Source organism: Mustela nigripes, chromosome 1 (assembly GCF_022355385.1).
Source record: "Mustela nigripes isolate SB6536 chromosome 1, MUSNIG.SB6536, whole genome shotgun sequence".
In the NCBI taxonomy this organism is placed as follows: Eukaryota; Metazoa; Chordata; class Mammalia; order Carnivora; family Mustelidae; genus Mustela; species Mustela nigripes.
The window spans coordinates 129,148,932-129,167,288 of NC_081557.1; the positions used below are offsets into that span (position 1 = coordinate 129,148,932).

Sequence of the window (18,357 nt, forward strand, 5' to 3'; positions counted from 1 at the left end):
ACTAGTACCACTTGCCAGTATTAATCACATTACTAATTTATAGAATACACACAAACACATATTTGGCCTCTTCTTTAAGATGTTTCCCTGGCCCAAATATTAAGAGCTCCAAATCGTTGCTTAGTATGTAGATCTATATTCATAATTCAAATCATTGGCAATGAAAATAGTTACCACTAGTATGTACCACCTGAAACTATAACAAATTATAAAAAGTGATCCCCAGGGCACCTGGGTGGCTCAGTAGGTTGAGCATCCAACTCTTGATTTTAACTCAGGTCTTGATCTCAAGGTTGGGAGTTCAAGCCCCACTTTTTTTTTTTTTTTTAAAGTGATCCTCTACTTCAAGTTACAATAAAATTCTTCCTGAAAACTCTGTCACAAGTTTTATGTTTTAATCTACTCTTAATATGATAAAGCTATCTTAATCTGTAATCCAAATGAGAACTTTTTCTAAATAATAGAAGGTCTATAATACCGTATTCCTTTAGGTGAAAATATCTCTAAGACATGATGGTATTCTGTGGTAACTAGAAGAATACTCCCTCCCAAAGATGTCCACATCCTAATCCTCAGAACCCATGAATATGTTACCTTACATGGCAAAGAGGAATTAAGGCTGCAAATAGAATTAAGGTTGCTAATCAGCTAATCTTAAAATAAGATTAACCTGGATGATCCACCACACCTAAGTAATTACAAGGGTCCTTCAAAGTGCAACCAAGTGGCAGAAGAGCAGGTCAGAGTAATGTGATGTAAGAAGCCCTCAACCTGTGGTTGCTGGCTTTGAAGACAGAGGAAAGGGGCCACCAGCCAAGGAATACTGGAGTCCTTTAGAAGCTAGAAAAGACAAAAAAATGAACTGTCCCCTAGAATCTTTCCTCCAGAAAGGAATGCAGAAAGGAATGCAACATCTTGACTTTACCCAGTGAGACCCATATTGTTCAAGTCACTAAATTTGCGGTAATTTACTAGAGCAGTAATAAAAAACTTGTATGTATGCTCTTTTTTCTTATTGAATGTACTTTCCTTAAAATCGAACAGAATCATTATGGGAATCAATTACTGTTTTAAGCAACAACCTATCTACTCCAACCTCCAAACATACACAAAGAAAATTCCCATATTTGCCATTACAATATAATGTAGATTCCAAGTAATCTTTTGACAAGAGAGGTGTACTATTACCTATTACTTCAGTTCATCTACTGTGAATGGCTCTGCTCTCATTACTCTCCACATCACTAACTACCCCTCAATCTCTACTTCTTTCCCTCTTAGTGCCCCCCTTTAATTCTTTCCTGTTATTTTTGCTCACACAGTATCTCCTGAGCTTCTTGACTCTTGCATAAAGATTGGCTTTAAATGCACAAGGCTAGTCAATGCCTTTTTCGTTGTCTGAAAATCTACCAATCAGCATATAATATTCTGCTCACCTCAGCTCTTTTCATTGTTCCTTACTATTCACTGGTTGTTTTCTAAGCAATCTGAACCTTAAATTTTCCTGTAGAAGACGATGTGTATTTAGTCAATCTGCAAACTTGAATGGCAAGTAGCAGAGATAATGATAGCATAGTCATACACATACCCTCACTGTTACAGACAGCTGTGGTAAATGGCAATGTTAAGTGCAAATTCATTTTCTCCACATATTGGCAACCTCCCCCATCCCTGCTCTGTATGTTCTCAGTAAACATTTAAAGGAGAAAATAAGCTCTTAACTTCCTAGTATGAAAGTTACAGGAAGAAGACGGGACTAAGCAAACGAAGTCAAGTTATATGTAGTATTAGACTTGATGAGAATACATATTTATACTACAATTCATTTTCTTAAACCTTATCCATCTTCATCAAAGGCTTTCAAATATTTAAACAGTACAAATATTATTAAACTGAGAGCTAGTAGATGCCCAAAATTATGTCTTATTCATGCTTGCTTCTCTGCTAACTGGAATTAAGCTGGTTTTCAAGTCATCATTTTTTAGTCTTATGACAAATCTGTCTATAAGACTATATACCCAGACCTTGGCAATCTAAAAAAAAGATTTAACCAATATTAGCAACACATAATCACAAAACTGAAATATTACAGTGTTATAGTGTCTTTAAAATTTATGTTTTATATTGATTATGTAAAAACACTGTAGAGTTATAGCCTATGTACTATGGTATTATACATACTCTTTATCTGTTCACTTTCTGTTCATTCTCAAGTCTTTCTCCATAAATAGAACTTCAACATACATAAAATCATAGCACAGGGATAATCTGATCTTCTTTTTTTCTTTAAAAATTTTATCTTTTGAAGTCCTATAAATATAACTAATGTTCTAATTATATAAATCTACCATTTCAATTCCCTTCTAAGAAACCTATAAGGAAAGAATCCTTTTAGGAGTTCTAATATTAATTTATTATATCTGAATTACATCTGAGTCAAAGACATAAAATAATTCATGAAAACATAAAATATGACTTAAAAAAGCATGATATAAAACAGAAACCCATCTCCAAATAACAATTTACCATTTTCAAGCATATTGCATTTTTTCTAATTAAAGTTTTCCAGTTAAAATATTTAGGAAAAGCTTTAAAGTAATTTTAATCTTAAAAGAAGATCAGTAATTGATACTTGACTTCAGACTAAAATGTTTTCAATAATTCAAATAGTATCTACCAAGACAAAATTGTTAACTACATGTAAACTGCCCTTATTGAGTGAACACAAACTTGAATAACTAAACTTCTCAATCAAAATATAGATATACTTTTAAAAATACACAGAGTATTACACTCATGAAATAAATTGCAATGTCCACATAAAAGCTGAACTCCAAACAGAAATTAAAATTGATGTCAGTTTACTTCTGAGAGCTTACTATATTTGGCAAACTGCTTCCTTTTTGATAACCCAGTGGTTTCAGTTTTATATAAAGACTCATTATAAGCCACAATGTTTCCTAAGAATAAAATATGCAACATTTTATTAGCTCCATTTTCATCTTCTGTAAGCAGCCATGGATATAACTACCAATCACTTTAAAACCAGATTTAAATTTCAAGTATTTTTTTTTTCCTGTGATTTACTACATATTCCTTCAGGAGTTTCCTAACCAGACTACCTGACATAGTTTACAATGCAATGATTTCTTAAAACTTGCATAAAATAATAAAAAATTTTATTTTGTCCTCCACGAATTTAGAAAAACAAAAACAAAACAAAAAACATGAGACAGAAATCGCTTTCTCTCTGCATTATCTGATCATGTCAAAACATTTCACAGTGGGGTACCAAGGTTTCCTCCTCCTCTTCTGAAAATTAATGGGGAAAAAGGCAGCTTTGGAGTATCTTGAGAAGACAAGGATAAGTAGGTGTGCAATGGATATCCTTCCAGCTGCAGGAAAGCAGAACTTAAGGAACGATCATAGACAACTACAGAGAGGGCATTAAAAAACAAAAGAGCATGGCACTGACAGGATAACAATAAAAATTTGATGGCTTTAAAATAAACTGCTACCATCTTTGTAAGCCATCTTTTTGCCACTTACTAGTTTTAGAGTGAACTAAGCTTGTATACTCTATCTATGCCTTGGTTTCTATATAGATAGGGGCAGGAAGAGAATATACCTCATTAAAGATTTACTGAGAAGATTAAAACAAAGTGCTTAGCATAATGCCCCAACACAGAATAAGAGCTCAATATTATTCTTGTACAAATCTCATTTCAATTGAGTTTTAAAAGACTTTCAGAACATTACCTCTAGAAATCTCACACTGAAAATTTGACCTTGGTGATAAGAAGAAATCTGTTTGAAAGAGGAGAGCCCCCAAATTATTAATCAACCAACCAGTATTTATGGAGTATGTATTATGTATCTAGATCAAATAACATGATGCCAGCCTTTCAATAACTTTTCACATTGGTAAGTTAATAAAGGGAGATGAATTCATGGGCAATGACATAGGGGATACAAAAGAAATGAAAACATTTATTAAACTGTTTGAGATTGCTGGTAACTGGACTATCAGCTCAAAGACAGGTCTCTCTGTGGGGCATTTCATGATAAATGTAAGGAAGCTAACCTGGAAAGACAAAGACTTCAGATTGGGGGTTAGTGGGAAAGAAGGTTGATTAGCTAGGGTTTTAAGGATTTTAAAGAATAATGCCAATGACAGCCAGTTTTATTCTATTCCTCTAAGTAAAAACCTATCAAGGGAACTAGAATAAAAGCATGTGCTTGATGGAATCCCTGAATTACTGAATCCCTGTAAAGTTCCCCTTCCTTTCTTTGTTCTCTTCTTTCCACAGATATTTATCATACACCTACTACCTAACAGGAAGTGTGAAAGGTGCTAGGAATAAGAAATCATTAAAACAAGGACTACACTGGTTTGGTGAGAAAAACTTCAGTATAGATACTCTCAGAAGAAAACTAACTAAGCCTATTTTACCAGTACTACTTTTTCTTTTAAGTGAGGAGCCTGTTTTCTCAATACAACTTAAAAAGATTTTAGTTTCAAGAGTGCATCAAATGAACATATTTAGAACATTTTAGATATGTATTCATATCAAAACCATGCACTCTTAAACTCTATCCTGAAAGGTCCTGACACTTAAAATATACCAAGTGAAGGAGTTCAGGAACCTGAATTATAGTGTTTAGGGACCTAAAAACCATTCTAGAACTGCACACGAGATCTCAGTTTGTTTATTTATTTATTTATCTATCTATCTATTTATTTATTTTAAGATTTTCTGTATTTATTTGATAGTGAGAAAGATCACAAGCAGGGGGAATGACAGGCAGAGAGAAAGGGAAAAGCAGACTTCTTGCAGAGGAGTGGGAGAGAGAGAAGCAGGCTCTCCACTGAGCACGGAGCTGGATCCCAGGGTCCTGGGATCATGACCTGAGCCAAAGGCAGATGCTTTAACTAACTGAGCCACCCAGACACCCCCAACCTCTCAGTTTTAAAATACCCTAGCAGTTTTGTCAGATGCCATAAAACAGTAATAACAAAAAACTAATCCTAGCTGGAAAAAAGGAAAGCAAGGATAATTCAGAAATAGATTTGGGCCAGAAGAATGTAACTAGCCTCTAAAAGATATTCCAAATTTATAAGAGTATGTAACCTTGGACAAGTTATTCAACCTTCCACATCTCAGTTTCTTCTTCTGTAAAATGGTGATAATATATAACACCTATCCCAAAGGGCTGTTATGAGGACTTATGAGTTAATATAGGTAAAGCACTTAGAACAGTGCAGGCACACAGTAAATGCCTCAAACGTCCTATATTATTATAAAGGCATCTCACCTATACCTGGTTAATGAACAATTTACCCTGACAAAAGTAATCAATAGCTCTAAAAAAAAGAGGAAATGTTCAAAAGCAGCACAACAGCAAGACAAGAAGAAAGTCAGAGAACTGTGTTAGTGATATAAATTGTGCTTAAGAAAGAGGTAAAACAGAGATCACAAAAATATGTTTAGTTTTAAATATATGGAAAGAGAAAAAGATACTTTATATTTAGAAAAAGAATCATATTCTGTATTTAAGAAAATTGAGATAACTCCCAATCACTTTACATTACTCTAACAAAAGTTTTATTGATAATAAAGAGTGTACTTCTTGTGATATAGAATTTGGAACCCCATCAATGGTTTTTTCAGCTTGCATAAGTCACAACTGATTGGACACAGTCCCTGTGGGCATGCCATTTCATCCAGACTGGATGGTTCATTAGTCATAATTACTATAACTGTACAGCAGAGACTGCAGTTTTATCTCATCATACATCTTTGATCAAGCTGCTTCAATTTCTGCTTCATCAGCATATGAAGTTACATTATTGGAGATTTTTATTTTCAATCGGTGATTAACACAGATTATGCTTTTTATCAAAACATGTATTTGGTCTTCACATTTAATAGCAAGGGCTCAGATCTGACCACCATTTGACCTCTGATATTTCAAAACCACCTAAACACCATGAATCATCAACCGAAACCCAGAATGTTACAGAGAAAATTAAACAAAGGGAAGAACTGACCTGTGTTAAAAGCACAAGATGATTGCACTTATCTAAATTGAGACTAACAATATTTGCAGCAGCTTCTCATTAAACATTAAATTGCACACCAGAACACATCATACATATTTATTGTTTTGTACTGCCACTTTCAAAAGACTCATACCACAATTAGTGTTTCTCTCAAAGTATAAGCTACATAAAGAAATTTCCCATGAAGCTTGAAGACAAAGTAATGTAGGAGACTGTACAAGAAGGTTAAAGAACAGATGGATAAGAGATTTCACTGAACACTAAAGCATAACACACTTACTTCAGAAAGGAAAATGTTGCCAAAACATGGTTCAAATGCAAAATACTGAATGAAATTGATGTGTCAAGAATTTTTTTTTTTCTCCTAAGTTCTACTGAAAACAATAGGGGACTAAATGGCCTGTCTCACTGTTTTTGTGCCTCAGCATTTTCATGTGCAAAGTGTCCCCACTGTAGGCCGCATGAACAATCATAATCGACAGTTACATGCAGGCACTGAGGCTGCAAAAATCCCAGAGTAATTAGTGTTGTCTGAATGCAATGACATCTGTGTTCTCATGGTTTTCAAGACATGTCAGGCCAATAAGATGTATATGAAAAAATATGACAAGCATTGCAAATGCCCTTCTGAAAGGTCTTACACTTTGGGGAAAAGCTGAAGAAGTAACACATGTCATCTTTTTGTATGCAATATATTTAATACTAAAAGATCTAAAAAGATCTTTTGAGTCATTCATTTTCTTTTTATAACTATAAAGTATTTATTCAGAATACAGCAATGCAGCGTGGAAAAAAAAGCTGCTAGTTTGTCTCTTTAAAACTTTCTTAACACAAATGATTCTGTGCCGTGGAAGTGTATGGGCCCATTCCTTAAGTAGCAAAACAGAGAGCACATCTTATTAACACTGCTTGATTTCTTTACATCTTAATTCTAAAATGATATCTCTCGTTACTGGACATGAAATAATTTAAAATGTGTTGGTAAATGCTTTAGAATTATGTTTGCATTATTTCTAACAACAGAGACTACCAAACTGATTGCATTAAAAAGCCTTTGTTTTAGAATACCTAATGCTTTTGCTGAGTGGTCCCTATTGCTGAGCCCTCTCTCTAGGCTGTAGCAGTATGTTGGAGCATGCACTTGCTCCAAGAAAGACATTAGTCATCATTAACAGAAGCACTGACACCAAATCTAAGTGCCTCTCCACAATGACCAAGTGGCAATCATCTTTCTCTTAGACTGTCACTGCTGATTAGGATTTTCTTTCATGAAAATTTAATTTGTCCCCCTTTCTTCGGCTTATTTTTTTTAATTCCAAAACAAAAACAAAAACAAAACAAAACAAAACAAAAAAAACCCCACAACACTGTATTCAGGAAAGATTGCAAATATAGCAAAAGAAGTTTCACCTTTAACATAGGCTACCAATATAAAGATTACAAGATTCTCAGCCAAATCTTTTATCTAATCCAACAGAAAAACAAAGATTAAGTGAATGATTAATAAACAGGGAAAAACAATGATTCTGAAAGGAATCTAGATTTAAGAAACTCTTAAGCTTCAAAAGGTGAATAATTCAAGAGATCTGAATAAAATTTTTCTAACAATTAATTACATAATCCCAAACCTTCTTTAAAACTAAGACTACAATATTTTAATAGTAGCCATATTTCACTGCATTTCAAATTTGTATCCTCTATATCTGAAAAAAAGAAGACAGGGTATCAACATGTCACTTCAAACTTAAGAAAATATTTAAGCATCCATACCCTCAGTGTGCATTAACCTGCTGATTAAAGGAAAAGAAAAAAGGAAATTTTCAGTGGCATTGGACGAATGAAAATGATTCATGTGGTCAAGCAGGGTACTCCGCAGCTAGATGATACTACGGACTTAAACTCTGGTTCTGTACAATATCACAGTGTTAAACAAGATATCATAGCGATAAGTTATTTAAGGAAGTTTTAAAAAACATTTACTTTCCTGTTTTATTTCAATTTGTTTAAAGTTTTCAAAAAATGTAAGCATATGATAGTTTGCGAGGATCCTGGTACAACCAAAACTCCCACTTCTACTTATAAATATTGTCTTCTCTTTATATTACTTACATTTTGTAACAAAATAGAGATTGACTTAATTTTAAAATATCTCTAAATTATTTTATATCCTTTTAGAACATGTGTATTTTTAGTCAAAACCTGTTAACACTTTTGTGTTCACAAGAACTTAAACTGTATCTTTAAACGTAAATATCCTTATGAAATGCCTTTAAAACAAAAAATCAGCCTCGTTTCTTTTTAAATTCAGAAGCAACCTAATTCATCAAACTTTAATCATTAAATGTTCTGTGTCTGACTAGTTTATTGTGAAAATAATATAAAACAAATTTGAAGGTCAAATACCAAATGCTTTAGGACTAATATATCACATTTATAAATGGTACAATTTTTTTTTTCTATTTAAAACTGGTCTACAGTTAAAACATTTAAGTAGAGATTAGGAATTAAAATGGATTTTGAGAGTCAATTTGCAACTGCTGAACTTTCATAACAAAGATACCACGATTCACTTAGGATGCAGTCTAAAATGAAAGCAAGACTATACCATAATAACATAACTTACCTATCCTTGCATAATTCTCTTTACAAATGACTGGCTCATTTCTTTATTTTTTTAACTACATAAATACATTGTTAATTTCTTAAAAGCTTAAAAGTAAACTCTGATCTTCAGAGTTGCAAAGACTTATCCAAATCAAAACTTCAAAGACTTAGAAGTATAATGACTGACTCTTGCTAGATGCAGTACATGCTCAAGTAGAGAAGTTTAGCTCTATAACTTCCACCCCTCAACCTAAACCTCCAAGTCACTTGTCAGTTAAAGGTTGGGCGATTTATTGACCGCCTCTGGATGCATACTGTCAGTGCTGAAGGAAATATGAGAGAGGGTTGTCGCTACTGTTCTGGAGCTCATTGATAATGACATACCTGCCTCTGTCACCCATTACCCATACTACAAACTACTTAGACCTAACTGAAAAATCAATAGCCTACTTGCACTGGTTCCTGTGGCTGCCTCCTTTGATTGTCAGCTCCTGTCTAGGGTCAGCACTTACATGAAAGGGGCTGTGACTGCCTGATGCTTTCAGGACAACCTAACGATATGAAACTAGCCAACAGAACAGTAAATTCTGTCTCCCTGCCCTCCTCATCAATTAGGCTTTGACTAGGCTTGCCTGTAGAAACCTGACCTTTTAAGTTTAGGTGAATATGGACTAGCTGAACACACCATTGCCCTCAGCACTGAGCCAGGAAATCTACTGACAGGTTAAACAAAACAGAAGGTTGTAACTGTCATAATTTGCATTGCACTTTCACGCCAACAAGGGTGTTATCAGTAGGGGCAAGCCCTGGAACACACAACTCCAGCACCCTTAAGCCACACCACTCATAAATTTTCAAGTGAAGTGAGATAAAACATAAATTCACAAATAGCAATGCATTTCTCAATGCTTAGTCTTTTAGGTTTGCACTTTGCAAACCCACGGAGTGTCCATCAACAACTCTTTTAGTGGTCACCTGCACTGCTCCTGCATTAATGAGGGACTTCCAGTGAATACAACTTAGAAGTAAATATAATTCAACTATGCCAACTGAAAAGATATTTTAGAGAGAATTCATAATAAAGCAAACAGATTGACCTGTATCTCGAAATGAGAATAATTAGATCTCAACATATTGTCTCTTCCCTGCCTCACAGCCCTCCCACCAAAAATATCCACAAGCTCAGAAAATAGTAAGTTATCACACCATTGAAGGGAGGTGTTGAAATTATTTCCCACCAGGCTTCTCTGATACAGCATCTTTTAGAGTTTGAGAGAAAACTAAGAACATCTGTAAAATAAAAGATGTTAACACTTTTATGCTTGTCAGATCTTCTGATGAAAACAAGTGAAAAGCATGAGAAAGTAGTATAAAACTTTACTTACTATTGTGACTCATGTTTTGAAAACCATTTCCCTGCTTGGATCTATCTTTTAACACAACATGAATATGGCAGTATTATAGTTCCTTATAGCAATAGAGTTTCCCTAAAGAGAAGAATGACCATTCCTTTTTTTTTTTTTTAGTTTTTTTTTATTTTTGGAGTTAATTGTGAACTTGAACTTTCTCTAGTTTCAAGAACTCTTATAGAGTATCTAATCTTTATAAAAATATCAGAAACACTGAAAGTCCATTCACTATTTTAAGACAAAAACATACCAGCTAATCTTATGTACACCTTCAAACACATACTATTTTTCTATACATACGATACACATAGCTGTCTGTGTCTTTTTCATGTTTTTATGATTCAACTCCTATCAAGCAATAATTAGTATATTCTTAGAATTTATTCCAAGTTGTTATTTGGTTGTCCCTCACAACCATCTCCAACCTATAATTTGTCATTTTTTCCCTTAAGACTAAAATATGGATGGAATATAACCATTTGTAAGCTTATCCCTTTCTGTAATTTTTTTCATATTAAAAGCTTTCATATACCTATATTAGAACAGCACTGTAAGTCTAAATTCCTGCAGAAAGATTTCTGATTTGAAATCAACTAATAAAGACATAAAGAACAACTTAAATCATGCTATGGTATGATGTTACAGATTATTTTATCTTGAAGAGGTAGAAAAAAGTTCAAATCCACCAAATTCAAGCCAACAAGGGTGTTATCAGTAGGGGCAAGCCCTGGAACACACAAACAGTGAGTAGAGTAGAGTGTAGAGTAGAGAAAACAGTGAGTAGAGATAATGACTCGATCAAGGTCACTCAGATAGTCTGTAGTCAACCCAGGACAAAAAATCAGGGCTTTTTTTTTCTCCTAAACTAATGCTCTTTAGATGCTATCAAACTGCCTCTGTCTTATCTACCTAGGTAAGCTACATGACAGCAATGACCTTATATATTTTTAAAAATACACAGCTTTATATCATTCATTTTTAACTGATGCTATAGTTTATAGAAAGTTTTGCCTAATTTCCAGAACGGATTAGATTTGTAGAACATTTAACCAACAAGGTACCATAGAACCAATAACTATTAGAAATAGAAGATCTAATTAAGTATGGTTGGAACCCCCTACTTACCTAATTTGATGATTAACTATGCATCTGGTAGCCTTTCAGGTCCTTTGTGTGTACCTATCTGATTGCAAAGTGAAAGGGCATGGATAGTGTCTGGTCCCAGCAAGCAAATCATTTGGAAACAGTCATAGCCATAGATCAAAGATTTTTCACTCTATCCAGGCTGACTTAAACCTACCAACCCAGGTTTTGTCTTCAGACAAAACCAGTCAGAAAATAAAAGAATGACTCTTTAGGATCCAAAGATAATAAGGGAAAATTCAGAAAAGAAACAGGCTGGCAGAACCTTGATATACATAGGCCAAGACAGCTGTTTTATATCCTAGCTTGATTTCACATGGTTAAAGGAAAAGTTTTCATTCCTTAGATCATCAAATATTATTTCATTTATACTATACAGATGTCTTCTATACATAGATTGGAGCCAATGAAGAATTTTTGTTGTTGTTGTTTAACTACTATAAAGAATCAGAAAGACCTCTCAGCACATCACTTTTACTCTAATTCACAATGTTTGAAGGAAGAAACAGGCTAGAGTTTTAACATTTCCATGAAAAATAATACAAATTCTATTAAAAATTTCCTGTGATGTAAAAGAATGATGCCAAATGACCTTTACTAGTAATAATGAAGATGGAGTGTGATAGAACCAATATATTTTAAAATAAACTAAAATGTTCAAAAAGACTAGTTTTCCTGAAGTATAATACCAAACTATCCATATGATATGCTTAACTGATGATTTTAAACATAGGTCCACAAAATGTCTCACATGACCTGAAAGAAATATAGAACACAATGCCAAGTCTTATATTTTGAACTAAGTACAGGGCAGAACTAGCATAATCTACATCCCTAATCTCAATCATCTGTTACAGAAATGTCTGGCACTGATCACAAAGGAAAACAGAAATGGGAATGGCGATGGCTCTGAGATCCCAAAAAATATATTCTACATGTGAGTGTATAGTATTGTTATAAAACAAAGGATATCACACCTTCTTTAAACCATAAAATTTAATGTCTTGAATAAAATGGAAATCAAAGGTTTGATTTATTTAGCATCAATTTCAATATTGACTAATCCTGATTTTCCTATCTTCTGGAATTGATATTAAAAAAACACCTAGACACAAAAAATAATCCACAAATTATATAATCATTCCTTAAATAGTTAAGACCTGGTTCTACTGAAAGTACCCTCTCATTTGTTGAAGATTATAGCGAGTTATGAAAGCCAAAATTATTTGACAGATGAAATTTAATATCTACCTCATAGTATATTAGCAAGTTCAAACTGTTAAAAAGGAAGGAAGAAAGGAGGACAGGATCTTATTTGTTCTAACTTTCAGAACTTGTTTAAATATCTATGGAAATAAAAATGTAATTACTACAACTCTAAAACGTATACATTTAAAATGAGAAAAAGCTAAATGATTTATTGGTAAGATCAAATGATATATCCCAACATACGTGAAAATACAATAAGTTCAATGAAACACCTTCTGAGAGATGCCTGCTGAATTAACTTGGATTTTCTTAAAATTTCATATCCTAGCTCAGTAATACAACAGTATGTACTTTTCAGTTAGGCTAAAAGTTGCTTACTTCCATTTTCCTGAGTACAATTTCTTTGCTCTATCATTATACATCTTGGTAAGATCAAATTATGAAGAGCTTAATAAGGTATGTTATTCAGCTTGGGGGAAAACAAGAACATATACTGTACTCTTCGATTTTCTCAACCTACGAAGTAAGAATTAGACTTGTAAAAGATGTAAAAGTATAAACAACACCACTAATCATATATTACCAGAGGTTACCAAACCAAATTCAAAAGGCCCACAACACAATGCTCAAAAGCATGTAAAAGATTTTCTTAATACAGTTCAATAGGCTTACTATGCAAAATTAAAGCTATTGCCTTTACCTGACAGAACATTATCTTAAGTTCAAACTGTACAAATGAGAACAATACCCTTGGGTTACCAATCAAAGAGATTACAAGGGTTTTTTTTTGTTTTGTTTTGTTTTGTTTTTAAGCTATTTTGTAAGAGGAAAAAACAAAAACAACTTGGTTCACCAGTGTGACTGACCATTTAAAACAGGTACTACAGCGAACTGTTCAAAGAAAACATTCAATTACTGATTACTCTCCAGACTGATTCCACAATAGTAATTATTGATAGTTTAGAAACAATGTCTATGATACCTCAGTTTTGGAAATCAGATAATTTCACAGAGAGCAAAAGAGAATGTGATTTTACTTTGACTTTTAATACAATGGAGATACTACAACCCTGATAATTGTTTTTAAAAGCTTTTTAAAAATAATTACTTCAATAAAATTTCATCAACTAATACACAACTTGTGTTTGGATTATTCACTTTTCTTTCTGTTTTTATTATAATATTTTTTAAATTAAGGGAGTTTAGTAGTTGTTCATTTCCCCATTTATATTTTGACCAAAAATTATTTTTTCCTTAAAAAAATCAAGGATTTTTATAAATATGTTGAAAGATTAAGTACATAAGAACCCCAAAATTTAGCAACTCACAGATGCTTCAAAATTAGATTTTAGAGGAAGAGAGTATACACATGTAAACATGAGGTCCTTTGTTTTCCAAAAAGTGTAAATCCTTCCAAGTCGGGGTTTTTTTTTTTTTTTTTTTTAAGTCAATAACCTGATTATGTTTTGAATACTTCTAAAATGTTTTCCTGGAAAACAAAATTATATAATCTAAAATCTGTATACTCTTTAGTAAGGATTGTTACAATACCGTATGCCATGTCTATAAAGAATAAAATCATGAGTATCTTTTAAGTCTCAGTGATATGATAAAGTAAAAAATGCACTGAAGTTTAACTTAGTAAATATATTTCTAAGTAAAGATCAGCAAAAAATAAAACTGTTTAAGGATTCTGTATTCTCTGGAAATGTAAACAGGATTATATCTGTCAGATGTACAGAAGCTCTGACTTCAGCCATTATCTTGGTTTTGCTCCTGAGAAACACAACATGAACTACTGAATCATTTCTTTTCAAATCCATACATTCCCTGAAGCAGTTCAAGCTTCATCAGCAGTGCAGGAATGTTTTAAAATGACAGGCAAAGAGCATTAGTTCTCTTTTTTCTCTCATACTGTTTCCCTATAAATGGAAGACAGGGTTCTTTCCTCAAAGCACTTAAGCTGAGACTGTTTAAGTCAATTGCTGTAGGAAAATATGACTGAATTTTCTATGCAAGAAAGTATCACAACTGGATTGTTCATTTCTTTTCAAGGAAAAACTCCGAGAAGATCAAATATCGTATTATTAACTTAGAGTAACATATTATAAAATTAGCATCCTATTAATTGCCCGTTATTCTTCAGTTATAAATATCTTCAATGTAAGTCTTCTGCCAATACATCACCTCATTTTAGCACCTAATAGTAGCCAGTTTTGCTTCTAATTTTAAATATAAAAAGGCCCTCAGATTAAAATACACCATTATGTTCAAGATCTTATTTGTATAAATAGTTAAATCTTATTTCCAAGTTTTTGTACTCATAAGCATTTCATTGCAAGAGGAAACTCAATTAATAATTGAAAGTTTATTTGCTCATGATCAATTAAAAAGAGAATGTAAAGTATAATCTGGCTATTCTTCTGGAGCTTAAATATTCACTTTTTTCAAAAACTAGCCCATTAATTTCTATAACTTTACTCGATTTTATTTTAAGGAAACCGGAAATTTTAAGGCTAAAGTTTCAACACATACATTTTAGCTTACACTAACTAAAAACAACCCCTCCTCAGTATTATCGTGCACATTTTCATAAAATGCTTCTCAAGTAATGTGAAGGTAAAGACTAGAGAAGTCTGAAGGTTATGGACTACACAAAATCCCAAACAAAAAATTCAAATCACACCCTGAATATCCTCCCTCTCTTTTTAGGAATGTCTGTAAGCTAGCCCAACATCGCAGGTCTGGGCAGAAGCATGCTGATGTTGGCACTGCCTAAACCAAACAAACAAGATGTTTAACAGTCAAATAAAATGTCCTGCAGCCTCCCTAATGAATTTGTCAAGGACCATCAGATTTCTCTCCCCCTCTTTTGCCTCATTAACTCAAGTATGATGAGACGGATTATAACAAGAGAATACAGATCAATCGGTCTGAAGACCTGAAGTGGCTTTTAGCCTCTAGAGTTTCTTTCTCTCACTTGGTCTCCTTTAATAGAATATGGTATCTCCTGCAGAAGGGGCTGCCACTTCGTTTTAATACACCATCAAGGAGCTGCTGATGGACTTCTATACTAACATACATAAAAGCAGAGGTGACAGGGGCTCTTCAATTACAGCCTCCACGGATACCGTTTCCCCCTTCAATTATTCAACTAGAGGAAGAGCGGATCCGCAAACACACAGCTGAAGCAGCTCTTAGAGCAGAGGCAGCCAGAGTGAGTTGGGGTGGGGGAGGGGGGAGGAAGGGAACGAGCAAGAGCGGGCATTATTTGCTGGAAGTGTTTAAGTTTATTGCTCGAATGATGTTTCTAATTAGTACCACGGCAATAAATTAAAGTCGCCTTTGTTTAACTGATTTATTATTTACTACAGCATCTACCTTAGACAGGGTAAATTGGTAATGAATTGTTTTTAAATCAAAACATTTGTAACGTTTTATCATCCCTCAGCCTCTGTATATAGAAGTGGAGAAACCCAGAGACAAGGGTGCCACGAAACTTGGTCGAGCCCGACAGAGCCGGAAAAAGAGGAGTGGGGTATCAGGGAGTAATGGCGCAAAGATCCGCGTGGCCTGGGCCGGCGCCTACCCAGGGACCCGGGGGTGGGGGGTGGCGACGCCGCACTGGAGCTAGGAAAATGGACAACTGCCGTCACCCCCGGGTCTTTTTGCAAACACTCCCAGGAACGTCGCGGGCCAGGCCGGTCCAAGTGCAAGGCCTTCCCTGCTCCGGTACCCGAAATGAGTAAGAAGCGGCCACCTCCAGGGTCTGGGAGGGAAAGCTCCACACCCTCCGACCCCAGCACAAGTCTCCGCCCAGGAACTGCCCCCGGGAGAAGCTGCAGTAGATCCTCTCAGGGCTGGCCGCACAACTCTGCAGCAAAGTGTCCCTCCTGCCCAGTAATATTTCCCAGAACGCCAGTGGGACCTCCAAAGCATTAGCCGGAGTACCTACAGAGTCTGGGCTTCGCACTCGCGCGAACGCCGAAGAAGCCACGGCTCCACTCTATCCTTCCGCCGCCAAGCACTCCCGAGATGAAAGCTGCGCCCCCAGCAAGGCGGGAGCCAAACGTCGCCCCGAGTCACCGCCACTGCGGGAGAAGTTAACTAAAGCTCTGCACCCCAGTATGGTGTTTGCTTACTTCCGACTGTACTTCCCCACTCCTGGCTACCAAAGACGTATTCTTCACAAAATCCGACTTATTTTTTAAAAAGCCAACCAGTTCTTTAGAAAGGGGCTGTGGCAAAGAGAGTGAGGGGGGGCAAGGCACCAGTGGTCTGCTCCAGAGACCTAAGAAAGAACCAAGAAGTCCAAGTATCTGACATCAAGTACACGGAGAGAAATAAACTTCCCTTATGCAACTGAATTCAGATTTACCTGGTCCAGCTTTTAGAAGGGCACCTCAAGCCCTCCCAAGAGCTTTTGCAAAAGCCGCAGGCACACCGGTTTTGTAAAAGGAAGTGTTTGCCCAAATGGCTTCATAGATTTTTATTTCTTATGTCATTATCAGAGAATATCGAAAATCTAACCAAAAATAATTCCATCTACTTGATTTGTCTTAAAAAGACTCAGCATCAAGACACCTGAGGTTCAAACATAAACTCTCCATACTAAGCAAATCAAAAACACTGTTACAGTTTCTTTCATCCAAAAGTAGGGAAAGGCTACAAGGGGGTACAGCTTGAAAGTATAATACATATACTAAAAGCACATGCATGAGTTTCAGTGAAATGCCAAGGGAGGAGTGAAGCCATCTGTGTAATCAATAACAGGATAGTTATAGATTTTTACAGCAGTGAAGTCTTTTAAAAGCAACCGTCAATTATGAAAATAAAATCATTTTACAAGTGAAACTCTGTACTGCCTCAGAGTATACTCAAAATTAGGTTTATAATATCTAACGTTTTATGAAAACTTTAACTCAGGTTCAGTTTTACAATTTCTTTTCATTTTTATTATTTAAAACAATTTTAGTGGCTTAGTTAATTTAAAAGTACATCCAACAATATTCTACCACATACAAATTTGCACTCTTTCTCAAGGCTTAAACATATTTTATCTCTAATAACTAGTCTTTTAAACAAAAGTAATAGCATAAAAAATCTGAATCTTAATTAAGAAGTAATTATCAAACAAGGTGCCTACACTATTTTTACCCTGCCCCATTTTTCAACAGGATATGGAGATTACTGAAAAGAGATTTATGGTCATAAACCTTCACCCCATATCCATTCCACACACACACCCCAACTGGTGCACACATACAGCAATTGCTCTGGTTCTTGGCAGCAATGGGGGAGAAGGGGAAGAGAAGGGAGGGAGAGTTTGCCAGAGGAGAAAATCTAGAAAAATGTAGGTTCTTTCCAAGATTGCCCGTCTTCCTTCTATTTGCCTTCAAGCAAAAGTAATTTTGTCAGAGTTTGCACCTTCTGCACAATGTTGGTAGGAAGAAAAAAAAAGTGAACCTTTCTCAACCACTGCTACTCTCTCGCGTTATTCCAGCCATCTCCAGGAAGTCCCTTCTATATAGATTCTTTTTCTTCCTTGCAACAGATAAGAGGAGAGGATAAAGAAGAAGGGGGCTGTAAAATGTGTGTGAGCATTTGACTTCTACTATCTCCTCCTATTTTCTTACTTCTCTCTTTACCCCCTTTCTTTATCAAGTGCAGCGGTCGCGGCTACTGTCTGCCAAGCATGCCTGTCTTCTCTCTCGGATTGGCTAAAGCACTGACAGCTCGGATAGCGATTGTAGGAACTGAAGCTCCACCCCCCTCATGATGGCCCTGGACCATTCATAAACTAAATAACTCCAGGAAACAGCAAGGCAGAGAGGGAGAGAGAGAGAGAGAGAGAGAGAGAGAGAGAGAGAGAGGGAGGAAGAAGAAGAAGAAGAAGAAGAAGAAGAAGAAGAAGAAGAAGAAGAAGAA

General features: G+C 35.1%; 1 protein-coding gene across 4 annotated transcripts in view; it reads right to left on the reverse strand.

The window, feature by feature from the left end:
• The window catches only part of LRBA (LPS responsive beige-like anchor protein), a 729,505-nt gene that overhangs the window by 256,648 nt on the left and 454,500 nt on the right, over positions 1 to 18,357 (reverse strand). The window lies entirely within an intron of this gene.